Source organism: Salvelinus alpinus, chromosome 35 (assembly GCF_045679555.1).
Source record: "Salvelinus alpinus chromosome 35, SLU_Salpinus.1, whole genome shotgun sequence".
NCBI lineage: Eukaryota > Metazoa > Chordata > Actinopteri > Salmoniformes > Salmonidae > Salvelinus > Salvelinus alpinus.
Genome location: NC_092120.1, coordinates 6,737,186 through 6,758,402, shown reverse-complemented (window position 1 = coordinate 6,758,402; position 21,217 = coordinate 6,737,186). Strand labels below are relative to the sequence as shown.

Below are 21,217 nucleotides of genomic sequence, written 5' to 3'. Positions count from 1 at the left end.
ACGCAAAGTAGGCTACTGTAAAGAGAGAAAATTATGTTGTCTTAAATAGTCACACTTATTAAGTCCCATAATGATATAAAGTCCCTATGTATGCCAATTCCTATTTTGACCGCCTTTCCTTCCAGTTCTCTGCTGCCAATGACTGGAACGAATTGCAAAAATCACTGAAGCTAGAGACTCATATCTCCCTCTCTAACTTTAAGCACCAGCTGTCAGAGCAGCTCACAGATCACTGCACCTGTACATAGCCTATCTGTAAATAACCCATCCAACTCCCTCATCCCCATACTGTTATTTATTTGTTTTGCTCCCCAGTATCTCTCACTCCAGTGTTTAATTGCTAAATTGTAATTATTACACCACTATGGCCTATTTGTTGCCTTACCTCCCTTATCTTACCTCATTTGCACACACTGTATATATCCTTTTCTATTGTGTTATTGACTGTATGTTTGTTTATTCCATGTGTAACTCTGTGTTGTTGTTTGTGTCGCACTGCTTTGCTTTACCGTGGCCAGGGGCCTGTTGGACAAAACTAGGATAAGGGATTAAGCCAGGATATCTTGGTGATCCTGGCTCAATTGATCCGTAATCCGGTTGCACTAAAGATGGATAGGGGGCAGGAGGATATGTTATGGTATAAATTACCATGGAGATTTATTCTGTGGAGCTAGCCTGCTCCAGACCAGGCTAAATTCCAGGATCTATTTAATCTCATCCCTAATGTCAGTCAGCAGTCACCACAAATGGAAACCAATAGTTATTTCACTGCTCACTATACATTGTTATCACATATAACTAGACCCACTGTTATTATTTAAACGTTTGTGATCATTAATTTCAATGATTTTGGATAAAAAATGATTTTTAGATGATGTTGCTATCATTAGATAATTTACAGTTTCCCATAGACTATAAGGCTATATATAAAATGATAGAATATTAGGGCCACAGAGGGGAAAAAAACACAAGTCATAATATTGTAACCAGTTGTTTTAAAGGAGGACAGTTGTTAAAATGACAGATGTGGGGCATTTCGTGAAATTGTACTTCAGTATGGTTTCATAAACAAAGACATGCTGATGTGCCAGAATATTAAGTATCACATTGTCATAAGTATCAAAACTGTAAAAACAATATGTAGCTTTTCTGCAGAAAGAACCAGCCTCATAAATTTATGACTTTATCCTTTTTCTTCAGTGTGGCCCTAGTACTCTGTCATATAAACAAATACACATTCCATATGAATATAAAAACACAATGTGTAACATTATGTTCCTTTATTGAATAAGGACAAAACAAAGCAGGTAAACCATCAGCTCCTTTCGAAACTGAAGTCACAGTGACTCTACAAGATGGAAAGCACAGAATCCAAGCATATTATACAAAATGATACATACACATTCAAAGGTCTGTATATAACACACCCTGCATGTCTGCACACTAAAATAAATGCAGGACAAATCCATACACATCAACTGAACAGACAAATGAATGGATGCAGTAGCCTCCCTGCAGCCTTGTATTACACACAGTATACCGCACAAACATCATAAGAGGCCAAATTCGTCAAAAAACGAACCCAAAAAAACCCAAATTCCTCTGCCACCGCAGGACATATTTAACCAAAATTTAAAGCACACATACTAACTAAAATAATTCAACACATATTGGTCCCTCAGCAGCCGACCACTGTCGTCATCAGGGAAGATTGCCGGATTGTCCCAGTCCATGGCTGGTGGCACTCTGGGGGCCCTCTCCTTCCTCAGGCAGGCCACATTGTGGAGGACAGCACAAGCCACAGTAATATCACATGCCCTAACAGGGCTGACCCTTAATTTGTGAAGGCAGTGAAAGCGTGCCTTCAGGAGGCCAAAGGTCATTTCAACTCTGGCCCTGGTCCTGGCATGGGCATGGTTGTAGGCCTGCTGTGCTTCCTGGGGGTCTGTGAAAGGTGTCAGGAGAAAAGGCTGGCAGCCATACCCCCTGTCTCCCAGCAACACACCAGAGAATTCACCTGTCAACACAAAATCTCATCATTACTACCTCATAAACACAGTGATATTCTTGACACAGCCATGATGGTTATAAATAGGGGTTGTGTGGCTTACCTTGTGATAGGCACTGATAGATTTCAGAGGCCCGAAAGATTCTGGAGTCATGGACTGAGCCAGGCCATTTTGCCACAACATTGCTGATCACACAGTCAGCATTGCAGACCATCTGAAATCATAAGATGAGGAATATTACACCAATCAATGCACATCACTGGCAATGCAGAGTGTTCGTCAATGGACAATATCAAAAAGTTATGTTCACCTGAACATTAATGCTGTGAAAGGATTTCCTATTCACAAAATCGGCCTCATGGGCACCTGAGGGGGCTTTTATCCTTATGTGTGTGCAGTCCACTGCACCAATGACATTGGGGAAACCTGTCACACAAAGTAATGAGTATCCTACTATGTGTTAACAGTTGTCCTGTAATTTGTAGATCCTCTTACCTGCAATCCTATAGAACTCCTCTTTGATGTCACAGTCTTCTGTGGCCAGGGAAGGAGATGAAGACATCTGCTAATGCTTTGATAGCCAGACACACACTCCTTATTGTGCGGCAAATTGTGGCCTTGTTCAGCTGTTCTGCATCCCCCACTGAGTACAGGAAGGCTCCACTAGCAAAAAAGCGCAAGGCCACACAAACCATTTGCTCCACACTCAGTGCATGGCTCCGTGCAGTGCGGTGCTTAATCCTGGGACCCAGTAGTCTGCATAGATACCTGATGCCATCTGCAGAAAACCTGTATCTTTCATATAGATGGTCATCAGGGAAGGCCAGTGGGTCCAACCGGTCCCTGAAGACCCTTTCTCGCCTGAAGGCTCTCCTCAGCACAAGTGCTTCTTCATCCACCACATCTCGCACGAATGGGCATGCCATTGTCAGAGCAGAAAGGAACACACAATTTTGGGCCTTCATATAGGCTAGTGGCCACACCTGGTGCTGGGGGGGTGGGCAAAAGAGGGCGATGCCTTATAACGATGACTTGGTTGTACTGATTGCTGGGAAAATAAAAAAAACCTTAGAAAGATGCCACCGTCCTGTGTGCTCACAATAAGAGCTCATATGTCATGGCTCACTTGACTTTACGAGAATATACCTAATTTTTTATTTTGAGCTGTGTCATCTTCTTGGAGCTGGGGGAGGAAAGAAAAATAATGATTAATACATTTGTGTTACAGTTAGCATACAGTGTACATTGAAGGCATATCTCACCTCCCTCTCAAGTTTTTTTATTTCAAGGTCCAGTTTCCTAATTGTCCTCTTTTTTATTTCGGACTCCAGTGCAAGATTTTCCATCTTTTTCTTCTTGTACTGAATGTCTATGTCTGCCAGTTCTATTTGGCGCCTGAGGTGGTTGCCATACAACTTTCTGATAGCTTGTGAGCTCTGTGAACACAATACAATTAGCGCAGCTGGAATTTGGCAGGATGTGGTGTCCTTTTATTAATACGCACTATGTTGCCAGGCTGGTTTTCCCACTGTATAGCATCTGGGTCCTGTAAAAGAAATTAGATTTTTTGATTTTGATGAGGACTCCTCACCATTGTAGAGTAAATAGTACTTTCACAGTCTTAACATGATACCTCATGCCTTCTGGAATCCAGAGAGATGGTCTCCTCCTCATCATCGTCTCCATCATGTGCTGTTGCTGCTGCACTGGGGCCTTCACCCTATCACATTTAATCGGATTCATATTGAAGCTAGTAGACAAGACATGCCAGGCCTACAGTATGCCTTTGATGGAGTACTCACTGGATCAGCATCGTCTGGTGCTTGTGCTGGTGGCTCTAACAGGAACACAGTGCTGCCAGACACTGCAAGGCAATAGGTAAACCAAAGTCAGACAGTCCAAATTGATTCAATATGAATGTGGTTGTATCCCATGTAGAGATGGAAGGACATACCTTGAATGAAGCGGGTGGCATCTTGGGAGGAACCTATGCTCGTCTCTTTCCCTCCAGGGATCCCCTCTAAGACGGGCCTGCCTTTATTTAGCTCCAAGGCCATGTCCTCTGCTGGGGTAAGGTCAGCCTTTGGTGACCCACCACCCGTGCCTTGTCTGTGGGTATTCTTTTTCACTGCTAAAACAGTACAGACAATGTGTGAGCAGGCACCTTCTGGGTACAATATATGCTTGTGCTTTGTTAAATATTAGTCAGGGACCATACCATTCTGCAGAATGTTCTTGTATTTGATTTTGACCTGCTGCCATGTCCGTTTTGGCCCGTTCATGTTTAATCTACACACACACACACACACACACACACACACACACACACATTTAATGGAGTCACACTGCAAAAAATTACTTGGTATTTTTGTCTTGTTTTCAGTAAAAATATCAAAAAATTTATCATAGCTTTATACAGTGTGATGGAGTTACTTTACACAATTTCACTCATATCTGCAGTGCATTTCAATTAAAAATTTAACCGTTTCATAATTACAGTACCACTGCATTTTTGGAGATGTGAATTAAATATTTGAATTGTAATTGTGATGTTTCAGCGGAGCGGTGAGTGTGTAATTGTGCACTACTTACGCATTCAGGCGGTCTGCAATACTTTGCCACGCTTTTTCTCTTTGCTTTATCACTGTGGCGGTGTTGCCTTTCTTCTTAATTATATCTTTTACCTCCTCGTATGCCTCCATGAGGATTTGTGCTTCCGACGGGGAAAAGTACGCGGCTCTAGTTGCCATGGTAAATCAGTTAATCTGTGATCTGTGGCGGGGTCTATTTGAGTGAGCCGTGAGCGCGCACCTATCCAGGATTGGTTTCACCTGGCTTAATGAATCCGTGTCTGCTCATCCTGGCTTGGTCTTTGTGCAACCAATTAAGCCTGGACGCACATGTTTTGGCTTCATTGAGCTCAGCTGAGTCATTTATCCCGGATGTCTTAATTCTACTTTTGTGCAACAGGCCCCAGGTCGCAGTTGTAAATGAGAACTTGTTCTCAACTGGCCTACCTGGTTATCTCCACAGCACTCCACTCCAGCAGGTGGTGATAGTGTAAACATGTGTTTCGAAAAAGAGCGCGTGGAACAGGAAAAACAACACTTGCTAGCAGCTACTCAGCTAGATAACTAACAAAAATGTTGCCTAACATAAAATCATTGAGAATGTTGCTTAACAGGCGATTAAAAGCGGCTGTCGACGAGCTATTCGGGGCAGTTGAAACAACGATAGCAGAGTACCAGCAACAATTATGCCGTTCAAAAGAGGAGAAAGACCGAACGGTAGCAGAGTACCAGGAAAAAATGTCCCGTTCGGAAAAAGAGAACGCCCGGCTACAGAGGCTGCTGGATGTCGTTCTTAAACCAGAAATAAAGTTACAGAGACTAGAAGGTATGTTACTTATTAGCTAAGCCCGTAACAACCATCATTTTTTACAGATACCTAATGCATGTTGGTCATTTAAATTAGCAAAAATTTAATTCAATTGGAGACAGATTTTCATGCGTTTTTCATTCAAAAATCCGCATGAAGAAAATTCGATTTTTCCCCACCAGTAGCGTTTCCACCAAACGGAGTGTGTGGCGACGTAGTGCATATAATGTACTTTTTAGTTTAAGGTTTCATGTACCGAATACAAATCAAAAGTTCTATATGTTTCCATCACATTTTCAACTCTACCAATAGTTTCGTCACAAACATTGTCATGTTAAATAGCAAATGTGCCTACTTTGGTCTTGGCACGTGTGTTCTAGCCAACAGTTCATATAGTCTACATGAGATTATTATGAAAAATAGAGAGAATATTTTTATTTGTCAAGCATCCGTCATCAGAATAAGATCTTCGATATTATACACCACCCTGTGAAATTCATAATTTATTTCATCTGTTGCCTAATAAACTGCATGGTTTCACGAGTCATAGACGACCATACACCATATAATCTCGTGACTCCAAATTTACATAGATGTGATGTTTATTATATCAATATTTGCGCATTAAAGTGTTTGCATCGCCTTTTCTCGCATCACTTATTTTACCGACACAAAAATATCACACTATGTCGAACGAACAAATTATCTGTAGGCATTTATACAACTGTACCGAAACTTCCAGTTTCCATCACAGCTATCGTGTTATATATATGATATGACTTGCATAAAACTGTCTGGAAATGTGGTTACTATGTAGCTCAAAAGTTACATCTGGCTAGAACACATTTCTTGTAAGCCAGCATCTCAGCATTAGAATGTACTAGCTAAATATATCATGCTCTTTTTCCCCACAGACCTCCAGCAGCTCACTCTCTCCATCTCTGAAGAGGTTTCTCCTGAGCAGCAGGAGTGTAGTCCCGGTCTGGGGCAGGAGGACCCTTCCCAGATTAAAGAGGAACAGGAGGAACTATGGGTCATCAGTCAGAGACGAGAGCAGCTTCAAGCGATGGATTATGATACTGATTATACTGATGATTCTGCTGATACAGAAGCCTTCATATCTACTGCCAGAGTAAAAGGTGACTGTAATCAGAACCCAAGTCAGTCCTCACATCATTACCAAATTTTAACCCAACGTGAAGTAAACACAGACAGGGATGAGCTACCCAGCACCACAATGCAAATTGAACAGATTAAAACAGAAAATGTCAATAACAGTGACTCTCAGCCCCCATCTGCAGTCAATTCAGACTGGTCTGAAACTCAGAGTGAGAGTGGTGAAAGTGTTGATTGGATGGAGAGTGAAGAACCTCCACTCAAGTCAAAGAGAACACAGACAGAAGTTGGACCAAGCTTCCATGCCTGTACTAATGTCAGAGAATCCACAGAGTTGTCCCATTTGAAATCCCCTATCCCCAGTAATGCTGTTCGTCATTGTAGAATATGTGCAAAACCTTTTATCACGATGACGTCTAGTGATTCATGCCCATAGACATAGACAGCTATCTCGGTGTGGTATCTGCGGAAGAACCTTTGAGTCTGTAGAAAGTTTGAAAGAACATCTACATTTTCATGTTGCAAGTACAGGATCACTTTCTTGTTACATCTGTGGTATATGTTTCACAGAGAATGAGGAGGTTTTGCTGGAAGAGCATATGAGAAATCACAAACTGAAACTGTATCGCTGTCTTGGGTGTAAGGAACGTTTCGATACTCGCCAGGGTCTGACATTGCATATGAGGACTCACACCAGTACTCTTGATCAGTATTGAAAATTGAAGACTGCCCTGACCTGGGCCTATGACCTGCAGCCTGAGCCTTTACAAGCAGTCTTTTTTATTTTGAAATTGTAAAAACAATGTGAACGTGAGAGAGAAGTAGCCTATATTGTCGTAATCAAACTTCATTAAAACACTACAGCAGTTTTTGCTGAAGAAATCACTCTGATAAAATGCTCCAGTTCCATATCCTAGTAAAGGAAGCCTGAGTGAGGCCCAATGCAGTCTGTGTATACGGAAATTTCTTTTTTTATATCAAATAAACTATTGAAAGGAGAGTGTACCTTCTAATGCATAGTTACCATATCTACTCAAAAGGCTGGTTTCTCAGACAAAGATTAAGCCTAATCCTGGACTAAAAAGCACTTTCAATTGATATTAATCTCTATTTTAAAAGGAAAAATTATATCCACAAATATGTGCTAAGTGGCATAAAAAAATCTAAGTCCAGACACTTTGAAAGTTAAAAAGCCTTCAATGTGGGCTAAAACATTAAAATACACCAACGCGTATTGGTTTAGGCCTTCATCAGGGTGTCCTTAGCCCCTAGTTGTGGTTATAATTTTTGCTTTTGCATTAACATTCCTCTGCAAGAGCACTTGTGGTTGTTTTGGAATACGCTCCTGCTACTTCTTTTTCTTGGAGATGAATCTGTCTGAGAAACCATCCCAACATTTATCATGAATGGCTAGAGAAAAGGTAGCTCACTTACTTGATCACCACACAAACCACAGCCAACACAACCACCATGAGAACCAGCAGAGCTGCCACCGCACTCAGAATGCTGGTCAGAAGCAGGTCTTAGGAACAGGAACACACACAGGTCAGTATTCACTGATATCCCATTATCAACCCACTCACATAATAATGTTTCAAATCCGGAGGCTGATAACACTTATTATACAAAACATTAGGAACAATCCATGACAGACTGACCAGGTGAATCCAGGTGACAGCTATGATCCCTTATTGATGTCACTTGTTAAATCCACTTCAATCAGTATAGATGAAGGGGGCAAGACAGGTTAAAGAAGGATTTTTAAGCCTTGGGCAAGAACATGGTATGGTAGTAGGTGCCAGGCACATCGGTTTGTGTCAAGAACTGCAACGCTGCTTGGGGTTTTCACGCTCAACAATTTCCCTGTTTGTCAAGAATGGTCCACCACCCAAAGGACATCCAGCCAACTTGACTCAACCAGGGCCGGTCCTTGCCGCCTGTCGTAGAATTACAACATCTTAATCACATTACTTTTATATTAGAATGTATCCCTATATTAGTACATTCAGACTGTCATATCTAATAGGCAACAGAATAGTGTTCTTAGAACTCTTGAGTCTGAGAGGAGCCGCTGAGATTTTAACGCTGACAGTATATTTACGATGGCTTGGTAATAAGACATTCCATTCCATGATTAGTGTCTGTGTGCCTGTCTGTCGGTGCCAGGGAGACCCAATCTCCTTTTTCTCTCCCATATGGCAGATGAACACTGAACTTAATCATTTGAGGGAATGACCTGGTGTCTATGTTACATTAGTATTTCTGTATAAACAAGCAGTAAACGACCTTGAGACAGAAACCTGTTGCGATGTAATCGTGATGTCTGTTGCATGAGAGCACAATGTACCTTTGTATAAATTCTCTCATCTGTGATTTGTCATAAACATCCAGGTGGATGGACTTTTCTATGAAATGCTGTGGCTTAGTCCCGCTGGTTGAGTTCTCAGGGATCACCTCCAGGGTGGTTACTGACCAACTCCATTACTGCACTAATTAAATAATAAAGTTAAATTTGTTTGAAGAAATCTAAAAGTCTCTCCTTTGATTAGAATAATTCCACCACACGCCCTAGGCGAGACCAAAAAATGTTGCTGCCGCAAAACTAGAATACTCCCAGTAAGTGTTTTTTTTTTTTTTTTAAAGACTGCAACAAAAAATGACACCCAAAAGGCGCTGGTCCGTGCTTCCATGCTCACTGAGGTGTTGCCTGAAATTGAATTCTATGAATGCCCATCTGTGGTAAGCCTACCGTTTGTAAAACACAAAAAAGGACGACAGGACCAAAAAAAAGACTTCCAAAAGACAGCGGCTCGTGCTTACTGGGGTGTAGCCTACCATGTGGCCCCCAATGGAATTTGATGAATTCCCATCCATGTACTAGGCCCACTGTTTGTAAAACAGGCCGTTGCATTGGCTTTATTAGTACGGATTCCTGTGACTAATCAATTTGGCTATGCAAGCTCTGAATATCAGCGTGAAATGCAAAAGTACTTTTTCGCTATGATCAGCTTGTCAAAAATGGAGGGATACAAACTTGAAACCACTGATCACGACAATGGGTTGAAACTCCTGGAAAACAGTTGTGATTGTCCATTTCATATTGTCCATTTAACTTTGACCTGTCCTGTTTTTAGGATATGTTGTTAATTAACATTACAGCGCATTTTTGTTGTTGATTGAGAGCCATTTAGGTTAGGCTATTTGATGGGAGATACCTGCATGATGTAAAAAGTGTCCGTCACATTACATTATCATACATTTTCTCTCCAGTCTGTAGGCTACAGAAAAGGCCACATACTCTTTCTACCATATCCTATATCTGCTACATGACTCATGTCAGATAATTTTTTTGACGGAATGATGATGCAGAGCCTCCAGGGTTCCAAAAGAACCCTGGAGAAACTCACTGGGAATGGACAAGCAAAGTGGGCACTGCTTATCACAGGGTGGCATCAACGCTCACCTAAAAATCCCATATGCCACTGGTTGAGAAAAATGGTAATTGTTTGGTCAGTTTAGCTCATAAAATGGTCAGTTTACCTCAGAAAATGCCACCCTCGTCAATCTGTCGCCATAGGCAGCTGCCTAATCCTACCTAATGAGCGAGTTCAAGCTCCAATGAATTCAGTTTGTTCTGAGGGCAAAATGGGGGGGTGCAACTCAATATTAGGATGGTGTTCCTAATGTTTGGTATACTCAGTGTAGTAAGACCAGAATGAACAAAATTTCAGAATGGTATAGAGAAATGCTGAGAAACATGGAGCGTTAGATTTTCACTGCAATTTCAAATTCACTTTAAACAAACAACCTATGGAGAGGGCCAGAGGAAGAAGGGAGTGAGAGGAGATAGAACAACACTGCTTATCATGATGAATGCTCCACACGGTCTGTCACTCACTCTTGTCCTTGTGCAGTGTGATCTGTGTGAGCACGCTGAAGTCTCCTCTCTCAGGCATACAGTTGGACATTTTGAGGTAGAAGCTCTCTGAGACAGTGATCTTCCTGCCTGCCTCCTCGTCCTCCCGCCGGCTGTACATCTCCTCCAGGGAGCCCAGGATCTGCACCCTGATCAAATCACATTCATTTATTTACAGCACTTGTCATAAAGTGCTTTACAGTAATCCGGCCTGGACCCCAAGACCAAGCAAGGAAGAAGCAGGACCACAGTGACCAAGAAAAACTCCCTAGAATGAAAAAACCTAGAGAGGACGTCTCAGAGGGGTACCCCATCCTCTTCTGGTTTTACCTGATGCCCGTGTGGCGGTTGCTGCACTTGGGCTGGCTGATGTTGTCGAACATGAGGTGGGCTTCCAGCTTGGAGGGGACATCGACGATCTAGGACACAGTGTAGTAGGACCCACAGGCCAACTAGGGGTGGCCAGGAGAGTCGGTACTCCTTGCTTTGGGCATACCGTGACGATGTATCTCTTGTGTGTACATCAGGGGGAGAATAACATATTTGCAGTTACAGTACTACTTTTATATAAAACAATTTATTAAAGATGTAACTTTATAGCCAAAAGTATATGTGGACACCCACTTGCTGAACATCTCATTCCAAAATCATGGGCATTCATTTGGAGTTGGTCCCCCCTTCGCTGAACCATCAGCATCCACTCTTCTGGGAAGGCTTTCCACTAGATGTTGGAACATTGCTGCAGGGACTTGCTTCCATTCAGCCACAAGATTATTAGTGAGGTTGGGCACTGATGTTGGGCGATTAGACCTGGCTCGCAGTCGGCGTTCAAATTCATCCCAAACGTGTTCGATGGAGTTAAGGTCAGGGTTCTGTGCAGGCCAGTCAGGTTCTTCCACGTCAATCTCGACAAACCTTTTCTGTATGGACCTCGCTTAGTGCACGGGGCATTGTCATGCTGAAACTTTGCCACAAAGTTGGAAGCACAGTGTCATCTAGAATGTCATTGTACGCTGTAGTGTTAAGACTTCCCTTCACTGGAACTAAGGGGCCCGAACCATGAAAAACAGCCCCAGACTATTATTCAACATCCATCAAACTTTACAGTTGGGACTATGCATTCGGGCAGGTAGCGTTATCCTGGCATCCGCCAAACCCAGATTCTTCCGTCGGACTGCCAGATGGTGAAGCATGATTCATCACTCCAGAGAACGCGTTTCCACTGCTCCAGAGTCCAATGACAGTGAGCTTTACACCACTCCATCCGATGCTTGGCATTGTGCATGGTGATCTTAGGCTTGTGTGCAACTGCTCGGCCATGGAAACCCATTTCATGAAGCTCCCGACGAACAGTTCTTGTGCTGACATTGCTTCCAGAGGCAGTATGGAACTTGGTAGTGAGTGTTGCAACCGAGGACAGTCGATTTTTACGCGCTACGCGCTTCAGCATTATGAGGTTCCGTTCAGTGAGCTTGTGTGGCCTACCACTGAGCTGTTGTTGCTCCTAGACGTTTCCACTTCACAATAACAGCACAGTTACACCTTTAATTAAAACATATTACCTGCAATCTCCCTGGTGAAGATGTTGAGTAAAGGGTGAGAGAATGGCCACCTCTCTTTCCCTCCCATTGTCGAGGCTGAAGCTGTGATGGACACGTTGGTGTGGACCTGGACTTTGGGTATGGCTCACTGAGGGCAGAACTGACCCACGGTGGTGCCGTCATCGTCCTCGGCCACGGTGAGAGTGACAGAGCCGTTGCAGGGTTGTTCTGGCAGGGACTGCCTGAGGCTGCCAGTAGTGGGCAGGAGCTCTACCGTGCCATGCCGAGGGGGACGGAGGATCCAGGTGACACTGCCCAGGGGAGCGGGAAGACACCTCTCCAGGACGGGCGCCGTCAGAGGGACAGGGGCTGCTGCTGCTGGGCAGCCCCTCCAGTGACGGCACTCTGAGAAATGGAGAAGAGGTAAAGGATACAAACCAAAATATAGTTGAATATATACCATGAGTTTGTGGTGCCTTAGGATCTAAAGAAGGACAAAGTATTTGTTCATCCTAATTATCACACTCCAGATATTGTTTCAAGTGTAAGGGAAGCCAAAAATGTAGCATTGAATTGCAGTGATTGTTTAGTTAGGGCTTAAGGCCACAGTCACACACATGTTGAACGGTATATCATGTTATTCTTCCGCGACATCAAGCCAGACCAACACAATGAGAGGTTAGTGACTGGGCGAGCAGCATAGTGTTAATAATAATGCTTATGGTTATATAACTCAGAGCAGAGCAGTTAGGCCTTAGTTACCTTAGTTACTAGTTAGGCCTTAGTTACCTATGATTCTGATGGCGGTCAGTAGCAGCTCCTGACTTGGGCAGTCCTGGAAGGACAGCTGAGAGTTTTTCCCTGAGGGAACATTGATTTTCTCCTGGATGACAGAGTTCAGCTTCAGCTCACAGTCAGACATGGGGTGGTCTTCTCAATATGGAGAGAAAGACTCTGCTCTTTCCTCAGGTCCACGTTGCACAACACTGCAAAGTATAGTAGAGAGAATTATTTATTTCAGCTTTTAGTTCTTTCATCACATTCCCCGTGGGTCAGAAGTTTACATACACTCAATTAGTATTTGGTAACATTGCCTTTAAATTGTTTAACTTGGGTCAAACGTTTCGGGTAGCCTTCCACAAGCTTCCCACAATAAGTTGGGTGAATTTTGTCCCATTCCTTCTGACAGAGCTGGTGTAACTGAGTCAGGTTTGTAGGCCTCCTTGATCACACACGCTTTTCAGTTCTGCCCACAAATGTTCTATAGAATTGAGGTCAGGGCTTTGTGATGGCCACTCCAATACCTTGACTTCGTTGTCGTTAAGCCATTTTTACACAACTTTGGAGGTATGCTTGGGGTCATTGTCCATTTGGAAGACCCATTTGCGACCAAGCTTTAACTTCCTGACTGATGTCCTGAGATGTTGCTTTAATATATCCATATAATTTTCCTACCTCATGATGCCATCTATTTTGTGAAGTGCACCAGTCACTCCTGCAGCAAAACACCCCCACAACATGATGCTGCCACCCCCGTGTTTCACGGTTGGGATGGTGTTCTTCGGCTTGCAAGCCTCCTCCTTTTTCCTCCAAACATAACGATGGTCATTATGGCCAAACAGTTCTATTTTTTTCCCATCAGACCAGAGGACATTTCTCCAAAAAGTACGATCTTTGTCCCCATGTGCAGTTGCAAACCGTAGTCTGGCTTTTTTATGGCGGTTTTGGAGCGGTGGCTTCTTCCTTGCTGAGCGGCCTTTCGGTTATGTCAATATAGGACTCGTTTTACGGTGGATATAGATACTTTTGTACCTGTTTCCTCCAGCATCTTCACAAGGTCCTTTGCTGTTGTTCTGGGATTGATTTGCACTTTTCGCACCAAAGTACGTTCATCTCTAGGAGACAGAACACGTCTCCTTCCTGAGTGGTATGACAGCTGTGTGGTCCCATGGTGTTTATACTTGCGTACTATTGTTTGTACAGATGAACGTGGTACCTTCAGGCGTTTGAAATTGCTCCCAAGGATGGACCAGACTTGTGGAGGGTTACAATTTTTTTTCTGAGGTCTTGGCTGGTTTCTTTTGATTTTCCCATGATGTCAAGCAAAGAGGCAATGAGTTTCAAGGTAGGCCTTGAAATACATCCACAGGTACACCTCCAATTGACTCAAATTATGTAAATTAGGCTATCAGAAGCTTCGAAAGCCATGACATAAGTTTCTGGAATTTTCCAAGCTGTTTAAAGGCAGTCAACTTAATGTATGTAAACTTCTGGCCCACTGGAATTGTGATACAGTGAATTATAAGTTAAATAATCTGTCTGTAAACAATTGCTGGAAAAATTACTTGTGTCATGCACAAAGTAGATGTCCTAACCGACTTGCCAAAACTACAGTTTGTTAACAAGAAATTTGTGGAGTGGTTGAAAAACAAGTTTTAATGACTCCAACCTAAGTGTATGTAAACTTCCGACTTCAACTGTAGCTGCACATCCACTTCCACTTACTATAACTCATGCAGGCCCACAGCAAAATTAAGACAAGGATTTCACATTTAGGAAGAAGACTACCAAGAGTCTGCCCCAGTGACAATTTGCATTGTTAAAAGCTGTATATGTGATCTACAGTAATCCCCTTTTGTGGTTGTAAACATTAACCACAAGACAGAGTGGATGATTGTGGACTACATGAAAGAGAGGACTGAGCACGCCCCAATTTTCATCGACAGGGCTGCAGTGGAGCAGATTGAGAGCTTCAAGTTCCTTGGTGTCCACATCACCAACAAACTAACATAGTCCAAGCACACCAAGACAGTTGTGAAGAGGGCACGACAAAACCTATTCCCTCAGGAGACTGAAAAGATTTGGTTGCATCACTGCCTGGTATGGCAACTGCTCGGCCTCCGACCGCAAGGCACTACAGAGCGTAGTGCGTACGGCCCAGTACATCACTGGGGCCAAGGTTCCTGCCATCCAGGACCTCTATACCAGACGGTGTCAAAGGAAGGCTCTAAAATGGTCAAAGACTCCAGCCACCCTAGTCATAGACTGTTCCCTCTGCTACCGCACGGCAAGCGGTACCGGAGCGCCAAGTCTAGGTCCAAAAGGCTTCTAAACAGCTTCTACCCCCAAGCCATAAGACTCCTGAACACCTAATCAAATTGCTACCCAGACTATTTGCATTGTCCCCCCTCCCACTCTTTTACACCACTGCTAATCTCTGTTGTTACCATCTATGCATAGTCACTTTAATAACTCTACCTACAGTACATGTACATATTACCTCAACTAACCGGTGCCCCCGCACATTGATTCTGTACCGGCACCCCCCTGTATGTAGTCTCGCTATTGTTATTTTACTGCTGCTCTTTAATTACCTGTTACTTTTATTTCTTATTCTTATCCACATTTTTTTCAACTGCATTGTTGGTTAGGGGCTCGTTAGTAAGCATTTCACTGTAAGGTCTACACCTGTTATATTCGGCGCATGTGACTAATAAGATTTGATTTGAGAGTGGAGTATGTAGTATGTTGGATCTGTACAACTATAGTAGCTATTACCACTACTACTACATAATCTAAATACCTGTGACCCTACACAACAATTGGCCTTAAAGGGATAGTCACCCATCCCTTTGATACTTTATGATAATTTGGACAAGATGAGCAAAAAATGCTAATATACAGTGCATTCGGAAACTATTCAGACCCCTTCATCTTTTCCACATTTTCTTAAGTTACAGCCTTATTCTAAAATGGTTACAATAAATGTGTTCCTCATCAATCTACACACAATACCTCATAATGATTAAGCAAAAACAGGTTTGTACATTTTACATTTTTTAAAATACCTTATTTACATAAGTATTCAGACCTTTTGCAATGAGACTCAAAATTGAGCTCAGCTGCATCCTGTTTCCATTGATCATCCTTGAGATGTTTCTACAACTTGATTGGAGTCCACCTGTGGGAAATTCAATTGATTGGACATGATTTGTAAAGGCACACACCTGTCTATGTCAGGTCCCACCGGTCTGCCTTGAACTGAGCAATCGAGGCAGAAGGGCCTTGGTCAGGGAGGTGACCAAAAACCCGATGGTCACTCTGACAGAGCTCCAGTTCCTCTGTGGAGATGGGAGAACCTTCCAGAAGGACAACCATCTCTGCAGCACTCCACCAATCAGGACTTTATGGTAGAGTGGCCAGACGGATGCCACTCCTCAGTAAAATGCACATGACAGCCTGCTTGGAGTTTGCCAAAAGGTACCTAAAGGACTCTCAGACCATGAAAATAAGATTCTCTGGTCTGATGAAACTTTGGCCTCAATGCCAAGCGTCACATCTGAAGGAAACCAGGCACCGCTCATCACCTGGCCAATACCATCCCTAGGGTGAAGCATGGTGGTGGAGACATCATACTGTGGGGAGGTTTTTCAGCGGCATGGACTGGGAGAATAGTAAGGATTGATGGAAAGATGAACGGAGCAAGTCTCTGAATGTCCTTGAGTGGCCTAGCCAGAGCCCGGACTTGAAGCCGATCAAACATCTCTAGAGAGACCTGAAAATAGCTGTTCAGGTTGGATGTTCCCCATCCAACCTGACAGAACTTGAGAGGATCAGCAAGAAGACTCAAGGCTGTAATCGCCTATACCGGTTTTTGCTTTGTCATTATGGGGTATTGTGTGTTGATAGATGAGGGGGGGGGGGGGGACAATTGAATCAATTTTAGAATAAGGCTGTAATGTAATAAAATGTGGGAAAAGTGAAGGGGTCTGAATACTTTCCGAATGCACTGTAGGTACCATGACTTCAGTTGAGGCTCAGTGGGAGGAGCTATAGGAGGATTGCCTCAATGTAATGTCTGGAATGGAAAAATGGAACAAGTCAAACATTTGGTTTCCATATGTTTGTGTTTTAGACTGGTACATTTATTCCATTCCAGCCATTACAATGAGCCCATCCTCCTATCGCTCCTCCCACCAGTCTCCTCTGCATGACTTGCATGGGATTTGTGACACATGCTTAAACGTTAGCATTTAAAAACAGAGCAAGGGAAACTAAACCAAAGCATGGATTGCAGTCATACCATGTCTAATCTCCTAACCCAGATTTCCTTCTGTGTTCATTTGTGTTAGGAATTGAGAGGGAAAGAGCAGGGCTTTCCACAAACTCACATACAGTATGATTCAGCTTCTTCCCTTTTTTACTAAAGCTGTGTTTTACAAACCTTTCCTGGAGCACACCTAGCCATTCCACTTCCCTATTCCAGTACCAGCACACCTGATTCAACTAATCAAGAGCTTGATGTAGTTGACCAATTGAATCAGGCATGCTGGTAATGGAAAATATCAAATCAGTCAAATTGCTGGGGATACTCAAGGATGGTTTTGGAAAAACTTTTCTAAAGCCATCTAGTTTATTGTAATCAGTGTCCTGTACCGACCTGGAAGACTCTTCCTCTTGGCTGAAACCTTGAAGCGGAGGGAGAGACCAGTGGAGCCTTCTCCGATCCTGTTCATCTCACAGTTCCTTAGGATCAGGGAGAAGGAGTCCCGGCGTTTGGCCGGCTGGAGGTCCGACAGCTTCCTCACCACTGTGAACCGCCTGTTACCATGGTGATACTCCACGGCCGGCTCCTTCTTCAGGCACTGCGGCTGGGTCTGACCCAGGAAGACAACCGTAGCGTTGTGTTTGGGAGGGACCACAAACTTTCACTCCATCAGGTCATCGTCAGGGAAACTATTCGGGTAGTTTGGAGAGAGCAACTCCGAAGACGACGTCCCTTCCGGTAAAGTCACTTTGAGGACAGCAAGTGCTGAGGGACAATGATATGTTGATGAAGTGTCAGAAAATACAAGGTTAACCAGGTCCATTAAATCATGTCTGTGGCCATGACTAAAAACATACAGACATAAGTAATCCATTTATATTAATGAAAACAATGTGATTTCACGTCAGTTGTCTGAAACCACTGTCTGACCAACTCACATTTGATTTCCTCTCCAACAGACACGTTGAACATGGTGGGGTTCAGTTTCCGTCCTCCGGTGACCTCCAGAGAGAGCCTGCCCTGGTTCAAGACCTGAGCCCCAGAGACGCTGCCAATCCTGCAGTACGTCCCGATGGCAGCCTCCCCTGTCCTCTGGAGGGCTAGCAAGTGCTGGTCTGGACATCTCTCAGAGGGCAGGATCTGTCTCAGCCCCATCTGGGTGAAGTCCAAATGGAACGCCCGTGGTACCGGGGCCTTCAGGTTCCAGATAAAGGTACGGTTGAAGTTCTGGAGTGGAAGCGTTCCGGTTCTAGACTCAATGGGGGTGATGTCTCCATTACAGGACCTTGTGGTACAATCGGATGGAAGGAGGGTAGGAGTTAGAGGAAGTCAATACAGAGACACACACACAGGTATGCTCACACACAAAGTCACATATGGACTATGTATTTTGAAAATGCACACAGGTATCCCACTTGTAAACACTATGTAATAGCAATATAACTACAGTGCACAATGTGCCTATACTGTAATGACACTGTATTTCTGTACCATGTGGACAAGCTATAGACACTCTAAGGACACTATGGACATTCTAAATACCATGGGACCACAACCATTATATATTTCATAGAGTTCTTACCTATTTCCCTGACCACTTCCACAGTGAAGACTTCCTCTGGTTTGGGGCAGGTGAGCTCCATGTTCACAGCAGCTTTGGGGTCTGTCAGCAGCACCACATAATCAATTCCAGCCCTGGAGCAGGACTTCATCAAGCCTGTACCGGTGCATACAGTACACTTTGACCCCCTGCTGCGCTCTGAACTCTGGCTGATGTTGAGAGTAGTGCCCTGGTCAGGGGTGAGGGTCAGTGTCACACCCTCTGAAAGAACAACAACCAAGGAAGGGATTGATGAATTATGGTAGAAGAGTGGCATCAGTTGAGGAGGCAGGGTTGTTCTATACCACATGGGTATTTTACATAACCACACCTCTGTCAAAACTATATTCATTTGTACAAAACATAGACAAGAGTCTTAGAATACAAAACAATGTCCTTTTTTTCTCTGACTGTCAATGAAGACTACTACTCAGCAGACAGAAAAGACAACTGATGTTTTTCTCAGCCTGACCAGAAGTCCTTTTTTACCACAGTGTGAAAAGACTCCTATGACTGAGGGAGTGGGTAGGGAGATGGTCGATGTCAACAGCTTGACTCCACTTCCACGTCTGTGAGCTACGGCCTACTGAACAAACATAGGCCTGGCCGTTCAACAGTTCAAACTGCCATATATCTGTGATGCTGTATCCATAAATGTCCTTATCTTTAGACAATCACTCTCTTCCTCTTCCTCTCTCTCTGAAGCACACACACACACACACACACACACACAAGCGCTCTCTCCCTCTCCTTCTATCTGTCTGACTTATGCTTTCCCCAAAACCTTACCTAGTAACATAGCCGAGATATAATCTGATTGTGTGACTGTTTGACAATGGAGATGTTACTGGGAAGCCCTGTTTGTCCCTCGCTGTTACATGTACAGCTATTACAGTCCAGCTGTCACTGTTGACACTGGGATAAGATGTGTAAGACACAACTTCTGGGTGCTTGACTAAACATTATTCTGCCTACCTAGCTATATCATTACAAACCAAACTGCTACTACAGATTGTAGAAAAAAGAACAAAGGGAAGTGCTGCTAGAATACAATAGTAGTTATTTGTAAATTGAAGGTGCTCTTGATAAAGGGGTTAATTGGTCATCCTGAAAACAAGGAGGACCAAGGCACTCTAAGGCCTTTTAAATATATGAAGAGTGCCTGGTCCTCGTCCTCCTTGTTTTTTTATGCTGATCCTACAGTATTGTCTGACCTATGCAAATACTGCCCTCCCTCCTGTAATCTTCAATGCAAGCTCAGTGGCCCTGGTGTACATATAGAAATTGATAAGCCATTGTTCCACCTGATTCCTAACAAAATATTAGATGAGTTGGAAGTTCTTTCAAGAGTTAGTTGGCCTTTGGATAGAACCAATGCATCAACAGTCCTCCCATCATTCCTATTTATCCACTGAACCAGACTGATGCATTAAAGATGTTTTCCTATGTTTATTCATAAAGCACAACATGGGCCAGTCAACATCTATGTTGTCTGTCATTTGAATCCCATCTACACACTTTTTTTTTAGGAAACTGACTGGCCTTTCAAAGGTCTGTGTGTGGTTGTGCCAGTGTCAACAACAATTATTTAATGCACAGTCTACCTATAGAATACATCCTCTTCCAATTCAAGAATATCCCTGCAACTTCATAATACTGTTAGTGTCTATCAGTAAGTGTTATCATGGGCAACATTTCATAGAACATATCATTGTATACATATCTACAATTCAATCTTTATAGACAATTGCAATGACCTAGTCATGAAATAAAAAGGAATTCAAATAATTTCCCTATTCTTCATTTTTTTTTTTTTTTTTTACAGAATCATAATAATCACAAATGTATTAGGGTTCACTTCTAAATGTTTAAAACTATTACCAAATTACCAAAATCTTAAAATTATAATTCTGTTTACTGACACTCAACAGTGACTAGCCCTATATTGGACTAAAGGAGCCTAACATTACTCCTTAGTTCAAGAACCTTACATGTTCTGTTTAATGGGTGAATTGGCTCTGGAAGCAAAAACAGCCAAATACTCCATCTAAACGTGAATCGAATCTCAATTACGGTACGGTTCTAGAAACATAAATCCCTCTAATTTCATATCACATTAAAATAATTTCACAAATGCAAAATACAAAGTTACTGTACTGTACACAGTTTTCATTGGTTTAAACACAGTTGCAGCAGACAGTATTTTTAAATGACAACATGTTTGTGGCATCTGTCTTCCATCTACACACAGGTGTTCAGAGAAGATAGTTAATTAGCACAGGTAGTCCACTATGTCTTCAATCTATAACAGGGAAGTATGACTGTGTGGGAATCCTAACCCTATAAAGATGAGTATCAATTTAGCCGAAATGAAAGACAAGGTCCTTATGCTTCCAAAACCATACCGCAAGCGACGCTTGTTAATGTTCAAATCGAGCATCGCGGCTCTTAATGAACAAAAGTCCCCTATTATGTGTGATGTAATGGAACTGAAAGTATGATCAAGGGCTAAGCACTGACTTACCTGATAGAACGAAAACGGCGGACGCGATCCCCAAAAGCTGCAGAGCACAGCCGACCGTTGATAAAGTCATGCCTTGATTTTCAGCG

General features: G+C 43.0%; 1 pseudogene; it reads right to left on the bottom strand.

Annotated features, from left to right (window-relative positions):
- Positions 1 to 1,244: 1,244 nt before the first annotated feature.
- On the bottom strand, positions 1,245 to 21,201 carry LOC139564082 (CUB domain-containing protein 1-like; annotated as a pseudogene).
- Between the last annotated feature and the right edge of the window lie 16 nt (positions 21,202 to 21,217).